Source organism: Dromaius novaehollandiae, chromosome 1 (genome assembly GCF_036370855.1).
Source record: "Dromaius novaehollandiae isolate bDroNov1 chromosome 1, bDroNov1.hap1, whole genome shotgun sequence".
Classification (NCBI taxonomy): domain Eukaryota; kingdom Metazoa; phylum Chordata; class Aves; order Casuariiformes; family Dromaiidae; genus Dromaius; species Dromaius novaehollandiae.
This window is the reverse complement of record NC_088098.1, coordinates 219,180,473-219,206,281: the sequence shown is the minus strand read 5'-3', so window position 1 is coordinate 219,206,281 and position 25,809 is coordinate 219,180,473. Positions and strand designations below refer to the sequence as shown.

Genomic DNA, 25,809 nt, shown 5'->3' with positions numbered 1-25,809 from the left:
TCATAAAAAGCTTTGCCAGTGCGTCGCTAGGTAACAAACCTAGACAAGCAGCTATTTGCCCTGATCCTTCGGCTTACATTTCTTCTGCCGGATGTAGTCAAACGTACCTGCATGCGGTGGCCTTGCGAGGCAGTGACACGGTGTCCGTGGGGTGGCTGTTCAAGGGTCCTCGGACAGCAACGGTGCTGGTCGACTTTCCCTTGCGCTGCACAGCAGGACAGCTCCGCACTGTGCCCTCCCAGCACCGCCACTCCTCCCAGCAGCTGCCTAACCGGCCCCAATCCTGAGCAAAGCTACGACCCCCAGGAGCCCGCAGCACCCCTCCTACTCTTCCCGCCCTCCCCATTTCCAAGAGGGACAGCCCCAGCCCCCGGGGACAACCCTGCCTGGTCACGCTGCTGTCCGAAAAGCGGATTCGTTGCCCGCTGTGCACTAAGCCAATAATGACACGCTCAGGAGAGACATTTGCTTATTTATTTCAGAGTTGTGCAAGCCTGGCTGCTCGGTGTTTTCCCCACAAATCAAGCGCAACTTCCCCCCCCCCCCCCCCCCCGGCTTTCCAAGTAGCATTTATACAAGTTGCAAGGTTTGCAACTTTCCCTCTTACACCGGTTGGTTAGTGATTTACATACAATTCTAATATTGCTTACACACCATTTTAAAACTACGCATGCTCAGGGGAGGGGTCTTCACCCGGGCACAGGTCTTTCTGACCTATGGGCGTGATTTTCTTGTATTATAATGAGGACAGTTCAGTCCGGGGATACCTCGAATTCCTTTGCTAAATCGGCAACGTCTACATAGAAAACAAAACATTTTGATTTACTATTTCTTTAAGGCTTTAGCACTTCTAGCATGGCCTTGATTAAAGAATTATTTCCTCCCAGGAAATTGGGGGGGGGGGGGTGTTCTCCTCATCTGCCTAGTTCAAACAGCAGGAACACTCTTTCTGAGCTTCCAAGGTTGTCTTGCAACACCATCGGAGATGGAAAACACTTCCTGCCCTGTACCGGGGAAAAACAGGGGCATTCCACTGTCCCCCGTGACCTGTGGGGACTCAGGCGTGAGTGACACATGTCCAGTAAGGAACAGACCCAGCGGGCACTACAGCTCCTGGCCTGCCACGCGGCCGCCTGCTGGGAACCCCGCTGGCAGGGACCTGCCGCCGCCGCCCCCCCCGCGGGGCCACCTCGAGAGGCGCAGCATGGTCACCCAGTAGCCCCGCCTGAGAAGACTACACCTCCCAGCATACCGTGCACGCGAAAAGGGCGGCCCGGAAGCCCAGTGCCGGAAGACTACCGCTCCCAGCATGCCGCGCTCAGAACAAACAGGCCCCACCGGAAGCCCAGTGCCGGAAGACTACTGCTCCCGGCATGCCGCGCCGAAAGCTACGGCTCCCCGCAGTCCCGCACCCCAACTCCCGCCCCCCACCCGCAGCGCTGGGGCACCTTTGACCCTCGGCACATTCCGTTCCTTTCCGTCCCGCCCCCCTTCCCCTTCCCCCCTATCCCCCCGGAAACGGCCGCAGAGCCCCGAGCGCGGCCCCGCCGGCCCCACCACCGGCCCGGGGCTCCCCCGACACCCCCGCGACTGGCCCCGCCTCAGCTCCGACACTGCCCCCGCCCCTCCACGACCCTCCTCCCCCCGCTCCCCGACACGCTCCCGAGCTGACACAGGAGACTCCCCCCCCGCACTCCTCCGACCGCGCAGTAAACCGCACCACAGCCCCGGCGCACCCCCTTCCTCCCCCCGCCTCCGTGGCCCCGGGACGCTCCCAGCCGCCGGGACCCCCGGCACATGCGGGACCCGCAGCCTGCAGCGCGCCTCCCCCGGCCCCGCTCACCTCCTCCGCGGGGCGGCCGCCGGGCTGGGCCCAAAGGGCCGTGCTCCGTGGCAGCTCCGCTGCCCAGCTCCTGCCCCAGCGCCAGCTCCCCCCAACTGCGGCCCCAGCCCCCAAATGTGGGCCTGCCCTTGCCATCAGCCCCACCTGGGGCCTGTCCTGCCACCCAGCTCCCCCTGGCATTCATCCCAGCCCCAGGGCCCGCAGCTGTGGGCCTGCAGGAACTGGGCAGGGGGCCTGGCCATCAGCCCCTTCAGGGACAGCTGGGGCTGCCAGGGCAGCAGAGGCACCCCCACTCTCCTGACAGCAGCTTGCTGAGAGCTGAAGGGAGAGCCCTGCCTGGGGTGTAGAGTGCGGAAAGGGGAGTATGCGGAGCACAAGAGAACAAATCGAGAGCTCTGGGTGCAACACAAGTCAAGAAAAAAAGAAAAAAAAAAAAAAAAAGAACAACGATAGAGCAAACAGAGTGACTCGGGGGGCACCAAAAGGAGGGCCCTGGGGCACACCCAGAAGCACCCAGAAAACTCCAGGACAGGAGAAAAAGCTAAACAGAGACCTCTGCGGCGTGCCGCAAAACACACACGGGGCCACGGGGCGCACCGAAAGGCACGCAGAGGGCTCGGGGGCAACCCAGAATGTGAACTGAGGGGTCCCGAGGGCATCAGAGGGCAAGTGCAGGGCTCTGGGGCAGACCAAAATACAGAGGAAGGGCCTTGGCGCACACCAGAGGGGTCACCAGGCACGCCGCAGGGCTCAACGCGGCTGACAGGATGGCGCCTGCAGGCTGCCCCAGGCACACGAGCGACACTGCGGAGTGCCAAAAGCAAATCCGGGAGCGGTTCAGGGACCTCACGCAGCCCTGGAGGGGCTCTGGCAGCCCTCGCGATGAGGGGAAACACCCCCAAGAGCCCCGAGGGTCCAGGCAACGCAAGGGAAATTCCCCGCAGCTCTGGGAACAGCACCGGGCTCCCTGGCAAGCGCAGGCACTCCCAAGTACATGGGACTCGGGGACCAGCTCCCAGCCCCGGACACAATGCATAACCTCCTGCCTCAGGCATCGTGTTCAGGCAAACCGCCCTGGAGCTCGGCACCAGCGTGCCTCCCCTTACCTACGATATCCAAAGAGTCACCGCCGCACCAGCGTCTGTCCGTCGGGGAAGGGTCAGCTCCTGCCCCTGCCCTCGACGTGGCAGGTGTCCGAGTAGCCTCCCCCCAGTGCTTTTTCCTTCAGGGCTAGGATTCAGCTCGGAGAGCTGAGAGGAAAATGCCTGATCCCGCCTGCCTGCACTTCTGCCCCAACCCAGGCCAGAGCCCCTCAGGTTACTTAGTCCTCAGCGCTGCCTCGGGGAGGCCAAAATAACTGCTAACGGTCATTAGCCATACTTACCCTAGTTACCCGTGCCAGAACGCCTCCTCCTGTAGCAGTTCCTGGTGATATCGAGGGGCCGCTGCATTCTGGCTTCCTTGTTTCATCCCGTCCCTTCGGTATTAACCGCAAGCAAACGCTCGTCCGTCTCTTCTCCTCGTCAGCATTTGCTGTCCTTGGTTCCATCTCTGTAAGGAAGCGATAAACTCGCGTTTTACTTCCAGTGAAACGCTTAGGTTTATGCATGATCTTTTTCTCTTTACCCTGTTTTCTTTTTCCCCCTTTTTTTTCTTTTTTTCTTCTTCTTTTCCTTAAGGGAAAGGTCTTAATACGGCACTTTGCACCATACGTTGCAGGGTAAACGGTCTGGAAACGTTACACACAGCAATTAGGGCTCGGTTATTAGGCAGGCGGGCACGTCGCCTAATACCTTCCTAACGCCATCTTCCACGAAACCTTATTTTTATTCCGCTTCAGTGTTATTGTTACTGTTCGCAAACCCTCGTATGCATGCGCTTAACCGACAACTCTCTCGGTCTTTAACTACGTGGAGGAACGACAGCCCTCGATTTGCCTGTCTCCCTTTCAGACCTATTACCTTTTTGAGACTGCTCCTAGCTTCCTCTTACTCTTGCATGCTGGCCTCACAGGCGACGACCAAAACGAACAACTGGATCGCTAGGTCTAGCCCCCTCTCTTCAAGATGTGCCCCTTCGGGGCTTACGTTTCTTGGTCTCTTCAACTTCAGCCGTGGCAATTAATCTAAAAAAGTAAGTATGACATCTATTCCTTTCCGTAGCTGCGTGTACGATAACAAAACAAAAGAGAAACAGCCAAAGCAAAGCTAAGGCAGATACAGGCAACAGCAGCCACAGGGCAGGAACGGGTTACTCAGTCCTCAGCGCTGCCTCGGGGAGGCCAAAATAACTGCTAACGGTCATTAGCCATACTTACCCTAGTTACCCGTGCCAGAACGCCTCCTCCTGTAGCAGTTCCTGGTGATATCGAGGGGCCGCTGCATTCTGGCTTCCTTGTTTCATCCCGTCCCTTCGGTATTAACCGCAAGCAAACGCTCGTCCGTCTCTTCTCCTCGTCAGCATTTGCTGTCCTTGGTTCCATCTCTGTAAGGAAGCGATAAACTCGCGTTTTACTTCCAGTGAAACGCTTAGGTTTATGCACGATCTTTTTCTCTTTACCCTGTTTTCTTTTTCCCTCTTTTTTTTCTTTTTTTCTTCTTCTTTTCCTTAAGGGAAAGGTCTTAATACGGCACTTTGCACCATACGTTGCAGGGTAAACGGTCTGGAAACGTTACACACAGCAATTAGGGCTCGGTTATTAGGCAGGCGGGCACGTCGCCTAATACCTTCCTAACGCCATCTTCCACGAAACCTTATTTTTATTCCGCTTCAGTGTTATTGTTACTGTTCGCAAACCCTCGTATGCATGCGCTTAACCGACAACTCTCTCGGTCTTTAACTACGTGGAGGAACGACAGCCCTCGATTTGCCTGTCTCCCTTTCAGACCTATTACCTTTTTGAGACTGCTCCTAGCTTCCTCTTACTCTTGCATGCTGGCCTCACAGGCGACGACCAAAATGAACCACCGGATCCCCAGGTCTTGCTGCTTCTCTTCGAGATGTCCCCCTTCGGTGGGCTACCCTGCCAAACAAACCAAAAAGACTGCCGAGGCCGCGAGGGTACCAGATTTTCAGACCGCTTCTCCGAGGCTTTCGGGGTGACTGACGTCACCGCTTCGCTTCACGTTACTCACAGCTACCTTCGTCTATTACTTAGGGCTAAACCTGTTTCTGTTTGCAGAGGGGCTTGTTGCTTGTTTAAACTTGACATATAGTCCATAACCTACTCTGCATGCTCCCTAGTCCCTTCTGCTTTTGCAACACTTGTGGTAATTCAAGGCGGTAATTAAGAGTCCCCATTGTCCCATAGGCTGGAGCGAGACATTGCTGCTGCTCTGAGGAGGTGCCTAAAAGCCACGCTGTTTTCGCTAGCATCACTGGGGCTTCCCAGAGCCCATCGGTGTTCTCTTTGGCTCTTCCCGAGCCTTTTAGGTTTTTTAGGCTATTCCTTAGCCCTCCATTTTAGGGCAATGTTCTCCTTAAGCACTGCGCACAGCACGATTATCCCAGATCAGCCACATCGTGCACACACAGAGGCTTCTGAGAGGCGGCTCAGAAGAAAAGAGAGAAAAGTCTCTTTGTCATCCGCACATTCACCCGTCAACACTCTTCACCAGGAAGTGCTCTAAGTTCCTGTTTCTCTAAAGCGGGACTGAGTCGAGGCGGAGACGCAGATCGCACCCCATCTTTGTTAGAACGCCTCACTGCTGCGGGCACTGGGTCTCGCAGCAGTTTGAGGAATGTTTGGGGCCTTGCACAGAGTGCAGGGGAAGGTCTGGAGTCAGTGACAACATTGCGGCAGGGCTCAGAGGCGTTTTGGGGCCTGTGGGGGTGTTGGGGCAGGATTTGTGGGTGGTTTAATGGCTCTGGGGGGGCTGGTTGCAGGAAGGGTGGGACTCTGCGGGGCCCTCAGGGCAGGGGTGCCATCCCAGATGCGTAGTGAGAGCACAGGGGTGCCCTACGTGGCTCTCAGCTCGGCGGGAGCAGCCACCGGTCTCCCACCCCACCAGACAGGGGAGCGGGGCGGGGGGGGCGGGGAGAGGAGGTGGAGGGATCTATGAGCTCGCAGAGAACGCCAGAGGAGGCAGCAGGGAACTCCCCAAGGACCCCGCGTCCCAGACGAGAGGAGGCATCAGGCTGCCGTGCCGCTGCTAGAGACATCCAGACCCCCGCGCAGACACCCCCCACACACTCCTCCAGGCTGCGTCCGCAGGGGCGAGCGCACGCCCCGGCCCGCGCTGGGGAGGAACCGGGGCCCTACAGGCGACACACGCAAAAGGGAGAGTCAGAGCCGCGCTCCGGCAGACCCGGCGCCGCGCAGACCCGGCGCCGCGCGGCGCGGACCCCGGCCCGACTCCCCCCCCCCGCCCCGCCGCCTCCACGCAGCGACGGCCCCGGCTGGCAGGACACAGCCCGACACCCGCGGCCACCCGAAGGCGCACGCTCGCCTCACCTCGCCTCACCGCGGCGCCCACATGCTCGACTCCAGCCCGCCTCTGCCCTCGCCCGCCGCCGTCCAGCGAAAACACCCGCCCTGCTCGCCGCCATCTTGCCCGCCGCCGCACCGCGCGTGCGCCGGCCGCCCAGGGCTCGCGCCGCCGCACCGCGCGTGCGCCGGCCGCCCAGGGCTCGCGCCGCCGCACCGCGCCTGCGCCGGCCGCCCAGGGCTCGCGCCGCCGCACCGCGCGTGCGCCGGCCGCCCAGGGCTCGCGCCGCCGCACCGCGCGTGCGCCGGCCGCCCAGGGCTCGCGCCGCCGCACCGCGCGTGCGCCGGCCGCCCAGGGCTCGCGCCGCCGCACCGCGCGTGCGCCGGCCGCCCAGGGCTCGCGCCGCCGCACCGCGCGTGCGCCGGCCGCCCAGGGCTCGCGCCGCCGCACCGCGCGTGCGCCGGCCCAGGACCGCGCGAGAGGGGCGGGGGGAGCGCGAGGGGTGGGGGGAGCGCGAGGGGCGGGGGGAGCGCAGCGCGAGGGGCGGGGGAGCGCGAGGGGCGGGGGGAGCGCGAGGGGCGGGGGGAGCGCGAGGGGCGGGGGGAGCGCAGCGCGAGGGGCGGGGGGAGCGCAGCGCGAGGGGCGGGGGAGCGCAGCGCGAGGGGCGGGGGAGCGCAGCGCGAGGCAGCCCAGACCCGCAATGGCCCCACCCTCGCGTGGTCGCAGCGCCGCGCTGCAGCCGGCCGGCTCCCGCGCGCCAACCGCAGCCCGCCGCGCCACCCCGGCGCTCAGGCCGAGCAGCGAGCGCCCCGAGGCTGCTCTGCCCGCGCCCGAGAGAGCGGCGGGCATCAGCGAGCAGGCGCTGGGGCTGCCCCGGGGAGAGAGCGCCGCGGAGCAGCTCCGAGACGGCACTGCCCGTCCCCGCGCCCCCAGGAAGCACCGAGAAGGAAAAGCCCTCTCGGGAAAAGCGCTCCCGGTCCGTGAGCACCGGGCAGGGGGCACGAGCGCGGCCCCTGCGCTTACCCGTCCCCGAGAGAGCGCAGAGTAGCGGCCAACGCGGCGACCGGCAGCGCGCACGTGTGCGCCGGCTGCCCGCAACGGTCTCCGTACGCAGCGGTGGCCGCCGGCGGCTGCAGTGCTGCCTTGTCGACACGCGAGGGCAGCCGTGAGCGCGCCGGAACGCAATGCGCATGCGCGCCCCCCCTCCCGCGTGCAGTGCCGCCTTTCAGACACGCGAGGGCAGCAAGGAGCAGGGCGCAGCGCTTTCCTGCCCCCCTTGCGAAATACTCGCTAGGCAAAAGTGGCTTGGGCTCCTCCCGAACGCTTACCTGGCTTCATTACTACAGCTATTAGGAACCGAAGTGCATAGCCTTCTAGCAAAGGGAACGACTGTCTTTTCAAAACTTCCCGCGACTCCCCAGAATTGTCACTGCCTTGCATCAGCAGCCAGCTTCTTCCAACCCAGCCGCAAGAAACATTTTGCCTTCCCGGCAGAACTTTCTGCTCCCCGGGGGGTCCAAAGGAAACCCGTCACTCACTACTGTCTGTCAAAACGTACCGGAAGCCCTCAAATACAGGACAAGACGCCTTCTCTAAGGAAGCTGACTACTAGGTCTGCTTCACGGCAGCTTCTCCCCAGTATCAGGGTCCACTCAATAAACAAAATAGGATGAGAAATGTCTTAATCTGCTCCAAGTGCTTTCGTATAAGAGAACAACATCAAAACGAGGTATTATTGCATTTAGCCTCCACTACACGTGCTACCCCAGCGCCACGGACTTGCTTTAAAGCATCAGTGACGTACGCGGTCTGGCAGTAATTAATATTCACAGAATGAATACGCACTCGATCGAGTACGGGTGTTCATAAAAAGCTTTGCCAGTGCGTCGCTAGGTAACAAACCTAGACAAGCAGCTATTTGCCCTGATCCTTCGGCTTACATTTCTTCTGCCGGATGTAGTCAAACGTACCTGCATGCGGTGGCCTTGCGAGGCAGTGACACGGTGTCCGTGGGGTGGCTGTTCCAGGGTCTCTCGGGCTGTTCAAGGGTCCTCGGACAGCAACGGTGCTGGTCGACTTTCCCTTGCGCTGCACAGCAGGACAGCTCCGCACCGTGCCCTCCCAGCACCGCCACTCCTCCCAGCAGCTGCCTAACCGGCCCCAATCCTGAGCAAAGCTACGACCCCCAGGAGCCCGCAGCACCCCTCCTACTCTTCCCGCCCTCCCCATTTCCAAGAGGGACAGCCCCAGCCCCCGGGGACAACCCTGCCCGGTCACGCTGCTGTCCGAAAAGCGGATTCGTTGCCCGCTGTGCACTAAGCCAATAATGACACGCTCAGGAGAGACATTTGCTTATTTATTTCAGAGTTGTGCAAGCCTGGCTGCTCGGTGTTTTCCCCACAAATCAAGCGCAACTTCCCCCCCCCCCCCCCGGCTTTCCAAGTAGCATTTATACAAGTTGCAAGGTTTGCAACTTTCCCTCTTACACCGGTTGGTTAGTGATTTACATACAATTCTAATATTGCTTACACACCATTTTAAAACTACGCATGCTCAGGGGAGGGGTCTTCACCCGGGCACAGGTCTTTCTGACCTATGGGCGTGATTTTCTTGTATTATAATGAGGACAGTTCAGTCCGGGGATACCTCGAATTCCTTTGCTAAATCGGCAACGTCTACATAGAAAACAAAACATTTTGATTTACTATTTCTTTAAGGCTTTAGCACTTCTAGCATGGCCTTGATTAAAGAATTATTTCCTCCCAGGAAATTGGGGGGGGGGGGGGTGTTCTCCTCATCTGCCTAGTTCAAACAGCAGGAACACTCTTTCTGAGCTTCCAAGGTTGTCTTGCAACACCATCGGAGATGGAAAACACTTCCTGCCCTGTACCGGGGAAAAACAGGGGCATTCCACTGTCCCCCGTGACCTGTGGGGACTCAGGCGTGAGTGACACATGTCCAGTAAGGAACAGACCCAGCGGGCACTACAGCTCCTGGCCTGCCACGCGGCCGCCTGCTGGGAACCCCGCTGGCAGGGACCTGCCGCCGCCGCCCCCCCCGCGGGGCCACCTCGAGAGGCGCAGCATGGTCACCCAGTAGCCCCGCCTGAGAAGACTACACCTCCCAGCATACCGTGCACGCGAAAAGGGCGGCCCGGAAGCCCAGTGCCGGAAGACTACCGCTCCCAGCATGCCGCGCTCAGAACAAACAGGCCCCACCGGAAGCCCAGTGCCGGAAGACTACTGCTCCCGGCATGCCGCGCCGAAAGCTACGGCTCCCCGCAGTCCCGCACCCCAACTCCCGCCCCCCACCCGCAGCGCTGGGGCACCTTTGACCCTCGGCACATTCCGTTCCTTTCCGTCCCGCCCCCCTTCCCCTTCCCCCCTGTCCCCCCGGAAACGGCCGCAGAGCCCCGAGCGCGGCCCCGCCGGCCCCACCACCGGCCCGGGGCTCCCCCGACACCCCCGCGACTGGCCCCGCCTCACCTCCGACACTGCCCCCGCCCCTCCACGACCCTCCTCCCCCCGCTCCCCGACACGCTCCCGAGCTGACACAGGAGACTCCCCCCCCGCACTCCTCCGACCGCGCAGTAAACCGCACCACAGCCCCGGCGCACCCCCTTCCTCCCCCCGCCTCCGTGGCCCCGGGACGCTCCCAGCCGCCGGGACCCCCGGCACATGCGGGACCCGCAGCCTGCAGCGCGCCTCCCCCGGCCCCGCTCACCTCCTCCGCGGGGCGGCCGCCGGGCTGGGCCCGAAGGGCCGTGCTCCGTGGCAGCTCCGCTGCCCAGCTCCTGCCCCAGCGCCAGCTCCCCCCAACTGCGGCCCCAGCCCCCAAATGTGGGCCTGCCCTTGCCATCAGCCCCACCTGGGGCCTGTCCTGCCACCCAGCTCCCCCTGGCATTCATCCCAGCCCCAGGGCCCGCAGCTGTGGGCCTGCAGGAACTGGGCAGGGGGCCTGGCCATCAGCCCCTTCAGGGACAGCTGGGGCTGCCAGGGCAGCAGAGGCACCCCCACTCTCCTGACAGCAGCTTGCTGAGAGCTGAAGGGAGAGCCCTGCCTGGGGTGTAGAGTGCGGAAAGGGGAGTATGCGGAGCACAAGAGAACAAATCGAGAGCTCTGGGTGCAACACAAGTCAAGAAAAAAAGAAAAAAAAAAAAAAAAAGAACAACGATAGAGCAAACAGAGTGACTCGGGGGGCACCAAAAGGAGGGCCCTGGGGCACACCCAGAAGCACCCAGAAAACTCCAGGACAGGAGAAAAAGCTAAACAGAGACCTCTGCGGCGTGCCGCAAAACACACACGGGGCCACGGGGCGCACCGAAAGGCACGCAGAGGGCTCGGGGGCAACCCAGAATGTGAACTGAGGGGTCCCGAGGGCATCAGAGGGCAAGTGCAGGGCTCTGGGGCAGACCAAAATACAGAGGAAGGGCCTTGGCGCACACCAGAGGGGTCACCAGGCACGCCGCAGGGCTCAACGCGGCTGACAGGATGGCGCCTGCAGGCTGCCCCAGGCACACGAGCGACACTGCGGAGTGCCAAAAGCAAATCCGGGAGCGGTTCGGGGACCTCACGCAGCCCTGGAGGGGCTCTGGCAGCCCTCGCGATGAGGGGAAACACCCCCAAGAGCCCCGAGGGTCCAGGCAACGCAAGGGAAATTCCCCGCAGCTCTGGGAACAGCACCGGGCTCCCTGGCAAGCGCAGGCACTCCCAAGTACATGGGACTCGGGGACCAGCTCCCAGCCCCGGACACAATGCATAACCTCCTGCCTCAGGCATCGTGTTCAGGCAAACCGCCCTGGAGCTCGGCACCAGCGTGCCTCCCCTTACCTACGATATCCAAAGAGTCACCGCCGCACCAGCGTCTGTCCGTCCGTCCGTCGGGGAAGGGTCAGCTCCTGCCCCTGCCCTCGACGTGGCAGGTGTCCGAGTAGCCTCCCCCCAGTGCTTTTTCCTTCAGGGCTAGGATTCAGCTCGGAGAGCTGAGAGGAAAATGCCTGATCCCGCCTGCCTGCACTTCTGCTCCAACCCAGGCCAGAGCCCCTCAGGTTACTTAGTCCTCAGCGCTGCCTCGGGGAGGCCAAAATAACTGCTAACGGTCATTAGCCATACTTACCCTAGTTACCCGTGCCAGAACGCCTCCTCCTGTAGCAGTTCCTGGTGATATCGAGGGGCCGCTGCATTCTGGCTTCCTTGTTTCATCCCGTCCCTTCGGTATTAACCGCAAGCAAACGCTCGTCCGTCTCTTCTCCTCGTCAGCATTTGCTGTCCTTGGTTCCATCTCTGTAAGGAAGCGATAAACTCGCGTTTTACTTCCAGTGAAACGCTTAGGTTTATGCACGATCTTTTTCTCTTTACCCTGTTTTCTTTTTCCCTCTTTTTTTTCTTTTTTTCTTCTTCTTTTCCTTAAGGGAAAGGTCTTAATACGGCACTTTGCACCATACGTTGCAGGGTAAACGGTCTGGAAACGTTACACACAGCAATTAGGGCTCGGTTATTAGGCAGGCGGGCACGTCGCCTAATACCTTCCTAACGCCATCTTCCACGAAACCTTATTTTTATTCCGCTTCAGTGTTATTGTTACTGTTCGCAAACCCTCGTATGCATGCGCTTAACCGACAACTCTCTCGGTCTTTAACTACGTGGAGGAACGACAGCCCTCGATTTGCCTGTCTCCCTTTCAGACCTATTACCTTTTTGAGACTGCTCCTAGCTTCCTCTTACTCTTGCATGCTGGCCTCACAGGCGACGACCAAAACGAACAACTGGATCGCTAGGTCTAGCCCCCTCTCTTCAAGATGTGCCCCTTCGGGGCTTACGTTTCTTGGTCTCTTCAACTTCAGCCGTGGCAATTAATCTAAAAAAGTAAGTATGACATCTATTCCTTTCCGTAGCTGCGTGTACGATAACAAAACAAAAGAGAAACAGCCAAAGCAAAGCTAAGGCAGATACAGGGAACAGCAGCCACAGGGCAGGAACGGGTTACTCAGTCCTCAGCGCTGCCTCGGGGAGGCCAAAATAACTGCTAACGGTCATTAGCCATACTTACCCTAGTTACCCGTGCCAGAACGCCTCCTCCTGTAGCAGTTCCTGGTGATATCGAGGGGCTGCTGCATTCTGGCTTCCTTGTTTCATCCCGTCCCTTCGGTATTAACCGCAAGCAAACGCTCGTCCGTCTCTTCTCCTCGTCAGCATTTGCTGTCCTTGGTTCCATCTCTGTAAGGAAGCGATAAACTCGCGTTTTACTTCCAGTGAAACGCTTAGGTTTATGCACGATCTTTTTCTCTTTACCCTGTTTTCTTTTTCCCTCTTTTTTTTCTTTTTTTCTTCTTCTTTTCCTTAAGGGAAAGGTCTTAATACGGCACTTTGCACCATACGTTGCAGGGTAAACGGTCTGGAAACGTTACACACAGCAATTAGGGCTGGGTTATTAGGCAGGCGGGCACGTCGCCTAATACCTTCCTAACGCCATCTTCCACGAAACCTTATTTTTATTCCGCTTCAGTGTTATTGTTACTGTTCGCAAACCCTCGTATGCATGCGCTTAACCGACAACTCTCTCGGTCTTTAACTATGTGGAGGAACGACAGCCCTCGATTTGCCTGTCTCCCTTTCAGACCTATTACCTTTTTGAGACTGCTCCTAGCTTCCTCTTACTCTTGCATGCTGGCCTCACAGGCGACGACCAAAATGAACCACCGGATCCCCAGGTCTTGCTGCTTCTCTTCGAGATGTCCCCCTTCGGTGGGCTACCCTGCCAAACAAACCAAAAAGACTGCCGAGGCCGCGAGGGTACCAGATTTTCAGACCGCTTCTCCGAGGCTTTCGGGGTGACTGACGTCACCGCTTCGCTTCACGTTACTCACAGCTACCTTCGTCTATTACTTAGGGCTAAACCTGTTTCTGTTTGCAGAGGGGCTTGTTGCTTGTTTAAACTTGACATATAGTCCATAACCTGCTCTGCATGCTCCCTAGTCCCTTCTGCTTTTGCAACACTTGTGGTAATTCAAGGCGGTAATTAAGAGTCCCCATTGCCCCATAGGCTGGAGCGAGACATTGCTGCTGCTCTGAGGAGGTGCCTAAAAGCCACGCTGTTTTCGCTAGCATCACTGGGGCTTCCCAGAGCCCATCGGTGTTCTCTTTGGCTCTTCCCGAGCCTTTTAGGTTTTTTAGGCTATTCCTTAGCCCTCCATTTTAGGGCAATGTTCTCCTTAAGCACTGCGCACAGCACGATTATCCCAGATCAGCCACATCGTGCACACACAGAGGCTTCTGAGAGGCGGCTCAGAAGAAAAGAGAGAAAAGTCTCTTTGTCATCCGCACATTCACCCGTTAACACTCTTCACCAGGAAGTGCTCTAAGTTCCTGTTTCTCTAAAGCGGGACTGAGTCGAGGCGGAGACGCAGATCGCACCCCATCTTTGTTAGAACGCCTCACTGCTGCGGGCACTGGGTCTCGCAGCAGTTTGAGGAATGTTTGGGGCCTTGCACAGAGTGCAGGGGAAGGTCTGGAGTCAGTGACAACATTGCGGCAGGGCTCAGAGGCGTTTTGGGGCCTGTGGGGGTGTTGGGGCAGGATTTGTGGGTGGTTTAATGGCTCTGGGGGGGCTGGTTGCAGGAAGGGTGGGACTCTGCGGGGCCCTCAGGGCAGGGGTGCCATCCCAGATGCGTAGTGAGCGCACAGGGGTGCCCTACGTGGCTCTCAGCTCGGCGGGAGCAGCCACCGGTCTCCCACCCCACCAGACAGGGGAGCGGGGCGGGGGGGGGGGGGGGAGGAGAGGAGGTGGAGGGATCTATGAGCTCGCAGAGAACGCCAGAGGAGGCAGCAGGGAACTCCCCAAGGACCCCGCGTCCCAGACGAGAGGAGGCATCAGGCTGCCGTGCCGCTGCTAGAGACATCCAGACCCCCGCGCAGACACCCCCCACACACTCCTCCAGGCTGCGTCCGCAGGGGCGAGCGCACGCCCCGGCCCGCGCTGGGGGGGAACCGGGGCCCTACAGGCGACACACGCAAAAGGGAGAGTCAGAGCCGCGCTCCGGCAGACCCGGCGCCGCGCAGACCCGGCGCCGCGCGGCGCGGACCCCGGCCCGACTCCCCCCCCCCGCCCCGCCGCCTCCACGCAGCGACGGCCCCGGCTGGCAGGACACAGCCCGACACCCGCGGCCACCCGAAGGCGCACGCTCGCCTCACCTCGCCTCACCGCGGCGCCCACATGCTCGACTCCAGCCCGCCTCTGCCCTCGCCCGCCGCCGTCCAGCGAAAACACCCGCCCTGCTCGCCGCCATCTTGCCCGCCGCCGCACCGCGCGTGCGCCGGCCGCCCAGGGCTCGCGCCGCCGCACCGCGCCTGCGCCGGCCGCCCAGGGCTCGCGCCGCCGCACCGCGCGTGCGCCGGCCGCCCAGGGCTCGCGCCGCCGCACCGCGCGTGCGCCGGCCGCCCAGGGCTCGCGCCGCCGCACCGCGCGTGCGCCGGCCGCCCAGGGCTCGCGCCGCCGCACCGCGCGTGCGCCGGCCGCCCAGGGCTCGCGCCGCCGCACCGCGCGTGCGCCGGCCCAGGACCGCGCGAGAGGGGCGGGGGGAGCGCGAGGGGCGGGGGAGCGCAGCGCGAGGGGCGGGGGGAGCGCAGCGCGAGGGGCGGGGGAGCGCAGCGCGAGGGGCGGGGGGGAGCGCAGCGCGAGGGGCGGGGGGGAGCGCAGCGCGAGGGGCGGGGGGGAGCGCAGCGCGAGGGGCGGGGGGAGCGCGAGGGGCGGGGGAGCGCAGCGCGAGGCAACCCAGACCCGCAATGGCCCCACCCTCGCGTGGTCGCAGCGCCGCGCTGCAGCCGGCCGGCTCCCGCGCGCCAACCGCAGCCCGCCGCGCCACCCCGGCGCTCAGGCCGAGCAGCGAGCGCCCCGAGGCTGCTCTGCCCGCGCCCGAGAGAGCGGCGGGCATCAGCGAGCAGGCGCTGGGGCTGCCCCGGGGAGAGAGCGCCGCGGAGCAGCTCCGAGACGGCACTGCCCGTCCCCGCGCCCCCAGGAAGCACCGAGAAGGAAAAGCCCTCTCGGGAAAAGCGCTCCCGGTCCGTGAGCACCGGGCAGGGGGCACGAGCGCGGCCCCTGCGCTTACCCGTCCCCGAGAGAGCGCAGAGTAGCGGCCAACGCGGCGACCGGCAGCGCGCACGTGTGCGCCGGCTGCCCGCAACGGTCTCCGTACGCAGCGGTGGCCGCCGGCGGCTGCAGTGCTGCCTTGTCGACACGCGAGGGCAGCCGTGAGCGCGCCGGAACGCAATGCGCATGCGCGCCCCCCTCCCGCGTGCAGTGCCGCCTTTCAGACACGCGAGGGCAGCAAGGAGCAGGGCGCAGCGCTTTCCTGCCCCCCTTGCAAATACTCGCTAGACAAAAACGGCTTGGGCTCCTCCCGAACGCTTACCTGGCTTCATTACTACAGCTATTAGGAACCGAAGTGCATAGCCTTCTAGCAAAGGGAACGACCGTCTTTTCAAAACTTCCCGCGACTCCCCAGAATTGTCACTGCCTTGCATCAGCAGCCAGCTTCTTCCAACCCAGCCGCAAGAAACGTTTTGCCTTCCCGGCAGAACTTTCTGCTCCCCGGGGGGTCCAAAGGAAACCCGTCACTCACTACTGTCTGTCAAAACGTACCGGAAGCCCTCAAATACAGGACAAGACGCCTTCTCTAAGGAAGCTGACTACTAGGTCTGCTTCACGGCAGCTTCTCCCCAGTATCAGGGTCCACTCAATAAACAAAATAGGATGAGAAATGTCTTAATCTGCTCCAAGTGCTTTCGTATAAGAGAACAACATCAAAACGAGGTATTATTGCATTCAGCCTCCACTACACGTGCTACCCCAGCGCCACTGTGACTGCTTATTAGCAATAGCAATTAACAATTACGATTAGTGGTTTGATTTTCTGTTCGTCTAAGTATCTGATGTTCTTGTACATGCTATATTAGATTTTTGTCACAGGAACAGTGAATAAACAAGAAGCCACTGTCTTACCATGTGAGCTAAATAAGAATTGTGAATACAGTTCTGTGATTAAACATTTGGGTGGGGGGGATGTCTGAACATTCCTGGCTAATGAATTCCCAGGAGTTGGCTGATGAGAAGAATAATTCAAGATTTCTTTAATTGATATTTTTTAAACATTTTAATATGTGGATCTAAATGGAAGTTGCTTGTAACTCAAAAATCAATTTTTATATTTTAACATTGCTATCTGTAATACTTGTACATTTAAAATATATTAATTGAAATGCACACTAACTGGAAAAAAGCTTTAGGCAACAATAATAGAATGCTGTTACTTTTTTTTTTTTTTTTTACATTTGATTGGAAATATGCACAAAAATGTATTTCCATACACAGAAAAAGAAATTTTCCAGAAAATATGTTTACAATTTTATCTTTATTCACTCTCATATGAAAATTACAGTCACATAAGGTTGTCTTCTTGTAATCTATTGAGAAATGTTCTATCTCCAGGGTATGGCATAAGCCTCTTTTTCTGAGGGCATCGACATCATGGCAGAAAAGAAAGAAAGAAAAGAGCCCATCAGCCCAGGTGACCACTCCATCTCCGGTCGCTGGAAAATGCCAATTGAACAGAAAAGGAGGTGTGAGAAGACGCGCAGATACCGTCCATACTCCTGACCACTCCAGAAGTAAGACCCACGTACGAGTGACTGAGCGAGATGGGGAAAAGTGGCTTTGTGGGAGGGCAAGGAGCCTGCTCCTGAGCCCGTGCCCACCTCTGGTGCCATCCCCCAAGGGAGGGACTGCCTGGGACACCAGCCCGCAGCGGTCAGCAGACGTCTGTGAGGTGTGCGTGGGACGCGGGGGTGTCACAATGGCCTTGGCTGCCCGCCCGGGCGTCTGGGGAGGTGGGGTCTTCAGTGGCTTGCTCCTTCACCTGTGAGGAGGTAGCTGGAGCGAGCACTGCTGTCCGGAAGGAATTCCTTCCGAGATGAAGAGATTACGATTGTGGTGGGGTAAGGGCCACTCCTCAGTTCTTTATGGCAGGCCCACAGAGCTCCTCCCGTTCGGGGCTGTCCTCTGCTCGATTTCTAAATGCCTGATCTCGACCTGGATCCTCCTGCTGTGAACTTCTCACCCAAGGAACTCATCCACAAAATCCCTCGGAGGGAAGGGAAAGGAAGCAACCAAGGCAGAGTCGTTTTTCTGCTGTGTCTCCTCGGCACACTGCAGACAACTTTGATGCCATCTACCAGACGTCAGGCCTGCCTGCCTGAATCTGGTGGCTCCAATACGCCCACCTTTGGCTGGGTAATAGAGGCACCTGCTGCAAACCAGCTGGTCTTCTGGTGTTAGCAGTGAGGGGAGGAATTTCCCTGAAGGCTGGGGAGCCGTTTGACCCTGCCTGATGCTAGTACCTGAGGGCAGGTAATCCTCAGCTTGTTTCCTTCCAGGTCGCTTGACTAAAAGAGCTTCCCGGGTGAGACCTGAGGAGCCTGAGGATGGAGGCGTGGATGCAGAGTCTCCTCCTGCAGCCACCAACACCTTGCCTGGCTCTGTGGTCTCCTTTCTGTGCCAACTGCAGGAAAATGAGGTAAGGGAGTGGCAGTTTCAGTGGATTCCGCCTGAATTCAAGCACTTGGATTCCGAACGTGCCTGGCCCAGGCACCAGGGGATGTGCTCTTGCCACATGGTAAATGCACTCTCCTGCAAACACCGCATCACAGAAATGCAATTTTTGCCAGTCATTAGGAGACAATGCTACTGCACATCATCCTTTCTCACAGAAGGCAGGAGTGCAGTAGAGGACACGGCCAACCTTCTGGTCATTTGCTCTCCCCAGGCTTCCTCCTTTTGTCGACATATTCTCTGAAAACTTCCTGAGCGCAGCAGTAGTCCTACACCCACCCTAAGCCCCCGGCCACCTCTCTGTCTGGGCTGCTGTCTGCGGCTCCGACCATGCTTTGATCTTTGTCGACTTCTCAAAGACAGTGAAACATAAACATAATTTGAGAACCAATCTGTGCAGGGAAGGCAGATCTCCCGGTATGATCCACAAAAGTTACCCCAGGAACTTCCCTAAGGAGCCGGGGGAAGCCTGTGAGTCAGGCCCTACCAAGGAAGTCTGGAAATGCCATTGTCCCGTGTATTCCTTTTGCCCCCGGCACTTTGTTTGGTCTAGAGGAGCTATGAGCTCTTTGGGGCAGCAACTGTGTGGTTGCAGAATATCCAGCAGAGTGGAGGGAGCTGTGAAGTTGGGGAGATCCTTACCAGAGCAATGGGTGGATCCTCCGTTTGGCGAAACACTTCCTTGTGAGGCTGGTCACTCAGCTACTTTCTAGGACTAGATCCTCGAAATGGAGCTGTCTGCATGATGCCGTTTGGGAAGGCTGTACGGACCAAGTGCTCTACGACATCCTGGTCATCAAGGAGAAAGAAGTTCAGATGTTCCCTGTTCTGATTTGTCCTCAGGGTAATCGGGTAGAAATTTACCAGGAACTGGGGAGAATCCTCCAGGAAGATGGCGACCATTTGGAGAGAGATCTGTTAAGCCAATTAATAACATTGGCTTCAAGGGATTTGAGAGTGGCAAGCTTGTTCTCTTCGAAACTAGTCAAAGCATCCTGCCTAGAGCCCTGTTGTCTGGAAAGCTATAGCATGACACCAAAGATCTCCCCTTTGCCTTAAGAACCAATGACAGTCCCCAGATCCCACTATGGGAGACTCTTCCTCAGGGCAGCTGACTCCTTGAGGGAAAGGGCCATATCCAGCCAAGCTCTTGAGCAGGTGCAACCTCTGAAGTAGCTGCCCTGTGTAAAGTGGCACTGGGCCTTTGGCTGCAGCTGAGGCAAGCAGGCCCACGACTGCTGTAACAAGCATGTCTGTGCTGAAGGGAAAGGCTCCAGGCAGGGAGGCAGAAACTCAGCCTGCTTCCACACGGTTGGCCATTGGATTACCGTTCTTAGGTAGTCATCCTGCTTTGAGGAAGAGGCATGGCGAAGTGCCAGTCCCTTCCCTGCTGTACCCAATATTCCATCTGGCCTTCTGTGTGGAGCGTGTTCGTTGCTGGAGCCTTCTGGGAGCTTCTCTGTTCCTATTCTCCCGCTGTCACAAAGGGAAGGGAGAGGCAGCAGTAGCACAGAAGGGCAAATGGTCAAACTCTTTCTTGACCAACAAGTTTAGGACTGCTGAACTGCTTACCTTTCACAAAGGGGCAAAGCGGTGGCAGCCAAACAAGGCAGGGAATATTTATCACTGATGGATCTCTCTGGAGAGATGACGTTTCTCTCACTCTTCCCTTCAACATGGAAATGTAGAGCTGAAGTCATACAGCCATCGTTGGCTAGTTCCATCTGCCCCGCTGCCTCAGTCTTTCCTGTGTTGATGGTTTTCCTTCATGGTCCTTTTGTAGGGTGTAACGGATGTCGTGCAAAGAGCAGCAAGTGACATCCTGGTCTCCCTGGCCCGCTCTCACTTCCTACAAGTCATGGAAGAGCTACAGCGTCATCTGAAGCCTGTGGAGGATATCCCTCAGGAATTTGTTTTTATAACCCTCAGCAAACTGGCCACGAGCTATGGTACGGCAACTTGGGCTGCATGCTTTGGTGCTGGCTTCTTTGAGCAGCGGGAGAAGGGTTTCGGTTGTTGGAATACGGGAGGGCTACAGGGTTATGGCTTCCACATCTTTTGCTGCCTGGGAGCAGTCGGAAGTGGTGGCTTTGTCCCCTGAGCTAAGTGCCCTAAGGATGGGACCGTGGGAAGACCCAGCCTAGCGGAGTTCTGCTCCACTCTGCTTCCAGTCCCACCCTGAAGGGCTTCCCTGCTCCCATCCCTCGGGGAAGGGCACCCTTGCTGAACAGCTTTCCTGACAGCAGGTTGTTTGCTTTCCCTCTGCCCTTCTCTGCAGCACTGAGCTGCATCCCGTTTCTGGAAATGACCTGGAATGTCATGTACACCATGCTGGGGCGAGTACAGAGCAGCAGGATGAAGCAAGCCTTCTGTGCTGGTAAGTGTCCACCTCTAGTGCCAGGGCTGCATTGGGATGCAGAGGGAAGGGGAAGTTAGTGAGCGGCAGTCGGCACCCAAGTCTCTTCTCTCTCAAGCTGCTACTGCAGGTTCTGAACCTCTAGGGAGCTCCAGCCCTTTAAAGCTCCAAACAGTCTGTACAACATAAAAGAATGTCTAAAGCTCAGGAGATGGCTGTGGCCAGGAAGGGAATGGAGTTGTTGGAGTTTTACTACTCAGCTAATTTTACTACTCAACAGCTAATCTTGGAGGGGGGAAAAAGGACTAGCAGGAACAAGGAGGAGAAGAGGGAGGAGAGAAACAGCTTAGCATTTCAAGGAAGGCATTTTCAAACATTTCACGCCTGCCCCAGAACCCAAAACTGCTCTGGAGCTAAGTGCTGATGAGCATGGGACGGCAGTTTGAGACAGGCTGGAGTGATAATGCAAACTCTTCTCTCTGGGACATACTTGACAGAGTGACCTTTCTCCCCATCTTTCATGCAGTTCTGGAAACGTGGTCGAAAGGGGTGACTGTTTACTTCCAAGACTGGGCAAAGTGCTCCTTCCCTCGAATAGGGGAAGCCCAGCTTTGTGAGAAGACATACCCTTTCTTCTGCTACGTGGTCAGAAACTGGCTGGACTGTGAAGAGAAGGAGGTGAGACTGGCTGCCTTTGTGGCCCTTTAGCAGCAGCAGCTGCAATGCTGGAGTTCACCTGTCTTTCTGGGGAACAGTGGTGTCACGTCAGGAGAAGTGCTTTCCAGGGAGGAAGCAGGTCGTTGAGGCATTGTCTAGAGCTGGGAGCCTGCTGCAGCTCGACAGTGTGGAAATGCTGTGGGCCAACAGGCAGTGTGCCTGGAGTCCCACTTTGCAGCCTCGCGATGAACTAGTGAGGCCAGGCCGGGTCTGGAGAACCGCCGCTGGGAACCAGCCAAATTCCAGTGGCCTTTGAGCCCCAAGGGTCTTGGGTTTAGAAGAGGGGAAATGTTCTCTCTCTTCTCGAGCAAGACCGTTTCCTCCAGAGGAAGCTGGGAAATGGCCGTCTTTGGGAAGGGGGAAGTTTGTGTCTGGGGGATGCTGCCTCCTAGAGCAGAGCTTCAGTCGGAGCAAACAAAGGTCTTCTGTCTTCCTTGTGTGCAGCTCAAGGAGGACATCATCAGGGCTGTGGCAGCTATGATGGGCCTCCTCCTTCATCAGGAAGAGTATCAAGGGCATGTGTGCGACCAGCTCTCCTGGCTCTTGGACCAGTATGAAGAGGTCCAAGATGGTTTTCACGTGACCAAGGTGAGGTGTCTGGCAAGATACGATGTGGCTGCATGGGTCAGGGTGAGTGTGTGCTGGGATCAGGGAGCTGTGGGAGTTCCTGGAGGAGCTGGGAACCTGTTAGAGAAGAAGCCAAGACAGTCGCACACAGATGGAGGGGGAGGCTTGATACTGCCTGTTTTTTCAGGGCAGAGAACAGCCAACTGTGGAGGCATGCTGTCCTGTGTTAATGAGCTGCTCTCACTCACAAGCCACCCTCTCGTTTTCACTTTTTCTTGTAGCGTCTCAGGCATTTCTTGGAAGCTGTGGAGAAAACTGAGCCCTTTATCCCCAGGGAAAGAGTTTTTATCATCTGCATTGTTGTGCACAACCAGGTAAGCAGGGGCTGAACATCTTGCACTTCCCTCTGGGTTAGCAGGTCTGCCTCTGGTTGGCAGGAAAGACCCATGGGGTGGCAGGGCAGAGTTTCCCTCCTTTGGGCTTTTCTCATACCTTGCAGTCAGGTCCATACAGCTGTTGAGGCCCCCATTCCGGCCAGGTGCCCACGGACTTTTCCAGGGCTGCTTTGCCTGGTTCCAGGGACAGCTCAGTTCACAAAGGAGTTTCCTGCTCGGGCAGAGAGCAGGAGGAATCTGGAGCCCAGAGAGCTGAAGCTGAGCCTTGGAATCCCAGCCAGCCCTTGTATCCTAACGGCCTTTTGCTGCTGCGGAACTGACTGGAACTCAAAGGTTGCTCTTGCCTCTAGGGCGTAGCCTTTGTTTTGGCTGTGGGTCCCCTGTCGTAGGCTCAAACTCCCTCTGGAGCGTTAGAGTGGAGCTGACAAGACGCTCAGGAAGGTGTTCATCTCTGACTCCAGGATCTAGAAGCTGTCTGTCAGAGCACAAGCTCATCTCTGGCCTCTCCGTAGAGTTCCAGAGAGACAGAAGGGTGGGGGGGAAGCAGAAGACAGCTTTGAGAGGACAGAGCACTGTCCTTCTTGAATGGCATCTTTCCCTGTGAGTCCCCAGGGAGACAAGACCTCATAGGAGCGATTCTTTTCAGTCTCTCTCAAGACTGATCCTAAAACGTACCTCATTCCCACAGCTCTCGGATGTGACCAAGAAGCACCGCATTGGCCATAAAACAGAGCTGTGCCACTGCATGCTGCTACTAGGTAAGGAGAAAACAGAATTTGGCTGTGGTTTCTTTGAAACTCTCCTGCAAAGCTCTGCAATGGGAGAAGAGCTTGATTGTTAACCTAGAACATGATTTCTTCCCTCCAGCCCGAAGCTTCCCTGAGGAGACCATGGAGTTTCTGTACTCACAACTGGAGGCTGAGAACGAGGCTTCTAGAATAGCAGCCCTGTCTCTGCTGAGATTCTTTGTTCATTGTGACCGTAAGTAACACTAGGAAGAAAATAGGAGGAATGATGTACTTTGGCTGAGGGACTACGAGCAGAAACAGCCAAGAGCTGAAGCCATGAACTGCCAGAGCCTGATCAGAGGAGGTGTTCAGGCTGTGCAGTTGGGCTGTGGTAGACCAGACTCCTCTGCAACCTGAGTGCACAAGAAGTGCACACTCCCTGAGGTATCTCGGAAGTCGCCCGAGTCCCCTTCAGCTCTGAGAAACAGGCCAGCAGCCTTGTCAAAATCCATGGAGGGCACGCTCAGTGTGGACCAAGCGCCTTACCATGTTTCAGCTGAGAAAGGGTGAAGCACAGAAATGCGTGGGTGCTTACAAAGACTATGTTACCCAAATGAATTGTAGTCTCCAACCGTATCAAACCCAGCCGAGCAGTCTGTCTGGATAGTTATTGACCACGCTTCGTCAGGGGTGACAGCTGAAGCTCAGTAACACTCCGAGCATAAAGAGTAGTGAATTCCAGTGTGGATCCCATTTTTCTAACTCTCTGTGTTAGGTAGTCCCTGTTGCTCCTGGCTTCTGCTGCTTCCCCTGAAGTCAGATTTTGGCCCTGTGCTTTCTGTCTAGCTGTCCATGAGAAAGCAGAGACATTTCGACAGTGCTCTTTTGGAGGGGTGGGCTCTGCCTCAACGTACCTGTACTTCCTTTCAGCAATGGCGATAAGAAAGAACATGTTCCTGGTTGTCAAGGCAGTGGAAACTGTCTTTGGAGACCACCGGAGTAAGGTGAGGTGGCTGGGGAAGGGATGGTAGCCTGATGAGTGACAGGGGAAGCATTTCCCTACGCAGTTTGGATCTAGCCTAGGCATATGTTTCCTGCTTTGGAGAGAAGGACTCATGGTTACTCTTGTTTGCAATCTCCTCCCCGGCAGGTGAAGGTGGCTGTTCTTGGTTTCATCAAGGAACTGTTCAGCTCTGGTGTCGAGAACTGTTCGGCCTGGGGTCTGGTGGCCTATGTTTTCAGGGAGTTCAGTCGGGCCACCAGCAGACTGGTAAGAGGAGAATGTGACATTTGGGGCTTTGTTTTGTGCCTTTTGTCCACTGACTACTGCACTGAGCTTCCCTGAAAATGTGGAGGCCCCCAAGCAGCAGCCCTTGAGTGCCTGGTGCCATGACCTCATCAGCATCCCAACCGACTTGAATCGTGGGTCTCTCTGTTGCTGTCAAGGGTGCAGCTGTGGTGCTACACCACCATGTCATGCAATCGGAGGCACCGTGGGAGAGTAAGAAAAGAGCAGTGGTGCTGCCAGGGATTTCAGCAAAACTGCTTGGCAAAAGCCACCCTGGAAAAGTGGATTCTCAGCAGGATACAAAGGTGGACAAGTCTTTTCTGAACTGCTGATGGATGATCAGCAAAAGACAGAAATTGTGGGCTAAGCAGGACAAGCCGGAAAAGCTCTCCAGTTCTTTCCTTGTCCTCCATATTTCTGTCCAAACCTGTCCTGCCCTCCATGCAGTGCTTTCGGGCCCTGTGTGCTTTCTGGAAACAAAGGGACCACAGGCACCTCTTTCTTAGGTGTTGCCAGCCAGGTTCACAGGGAATGACTCCTTGTAGGTGGCTCACCAGAACAAGGACTTGGTGAAGCTCTTGGCTTTGGCTGTGCCTTTCCTCTTGTTCAGTCATTTGCTGTGAGGCTCCTGAAGGCTGCATTTGTAAGGAGAAGCGTGTCAAGAACTCCCACCTCCTCTTCCTTGTCCTTGGGGCCAGTTCTGCTCTCCTTTCAGTGCAGGAATTGAGCAGAACTCCTCTGAAGAGCGTTTCTTTGGTGTCATTAAAACAGAGCTCGGGCCATTGAGCATCTGCTGTCGCGAATAAACCATTTACCCCCATTGGTTGGGTAATTGCAAACAGGCAGTTGCTCTCTCTGCATTCTGTGTAGTTTTCCTTGCAGTCCAGGATGTGACCCCTACTATAGGATTTCCCATTGTCTTACCTCAGGTGACCTGTGCTCCCAAAGCAAAAGCCAAGTCTCCTACTGAAGCCTCTAGCCTCTTCCTGAAGAAACAGTAGCTGATGGGAGTGTTTTCAAACTTGTGTCTTGCAGGAGACAGGAAACCTCTCTGAGAGGGAAGCAGTGGCAGAGACCGCGCTTCAAACTCTCTGCTTACATGTCCTCGACACCCTGGACGTCTCAGCAAGCGGCATGACAAGAGTAAGTCATCCCACCACCTGGTGCTACTCCTTGCCTTGAGGATACCTTCTTCTAGCCCTCCCCCTCCCTGCTGACAAGCTCTTCCGAGCACGGGGCTACCAGAATGTCTTGTCGGAGGAGAGGGGAAATGAAGCCTTGTGAATAACAGTCCAAGAGATGGGCTCAAGTGGGGATTAGGACAGTGGACTAGAAGGAAGAGAGACAGAAGAGAAAGGGTGGGAGAGACATGAAGTAATGCCCTGGAGAGGGCTAACAGTGGAGGGGCTGGGTCATAGCCACAGAGGACAGCCACTATGAAAACAGGAGTTGAAGGGATGGAAAGAATGACGTGCTGAATTGCTGTATTTTGCTCTGCAGCTCCTATGGCCAAGGCTCCTCCAGTTCGTAGTGCCAGCTCAGTACACTGGCACTCTGGTCCCACTCTCCCACTGCCTCAGGGAGCTCGTGGAGAGACAGGAGAGAGCAGAAGAGAAGGAGGAACCCAATTACCTGTGCTACCAAGAACGCGGTAAAAGAGAGAAACTTCCAAAGTATTCTGTCCTGCTCTGTCAGGTGGACAGGCTGAGCCTGTGTGTGTCTCTGTCCCCTGGCAGACCCAACTGGGAGGCTGGGAAGAGTGAACAGCACAGCCTTGCCCTTCTGCTAGGTGACAGGGAGTCCTGCCCTGTATTTCCTTTGTGGAAATTTCCTCTGCATTTCCCAGAGAAAATGCTTTGCTCTTCATTTCTCAGCATTCTCCCTGTA

At 57.5% G+C, this 25,809-nt stretch overlaps 2 long non-coding RNA genes across 2 annotated transcripts; both read right to left on the bottom strand.

Moving 5' to 3' along the window:
* Positions 1 to 1,790: 1,790 nt before the first annotated feature.
* LOC135327218 (uncharacterized) lies at positions 1,791 to 7,407 on the bottom strand. Its single transcript, XR_010387359.1, has 5 exons — positions 7,294 to 7,407; positions 4,738 to 4,860; positions 4,161 to 4,327; positions 3,805 to 3,968; positions 1,791 to 3,394 (listed from the first exon to the last, which is right to left on the bottom strand). It is a non-coding gene; the product is annotated as an uncharacterized LOC135327218 (long non-coding RNA).
* A 2,533-nt stretch (positions 7,408 to 9,940) lies between these two features.
* On the bottom strand, positions 9,941 to 15,487 carry LOC135327217 (uncharacterized). Its single transcript, XR_010387358.1, has 5 exons — positions 15,374 to 15,487; positions 12,896 to 13,018; positions 12,319 to 12,485; positions 11,963 to 12,126; positions 9,941 to 11,552 (listed from the first exon to the last, which is right to left on the bottom strand). It is a non-coding gene; the product is annotated as an uncharacterized LOC135327217 (long non-coding RNA).
* Between the last annotated feature and the right edge of the window lie 10,322 nt (positions 15,488 to 25,809).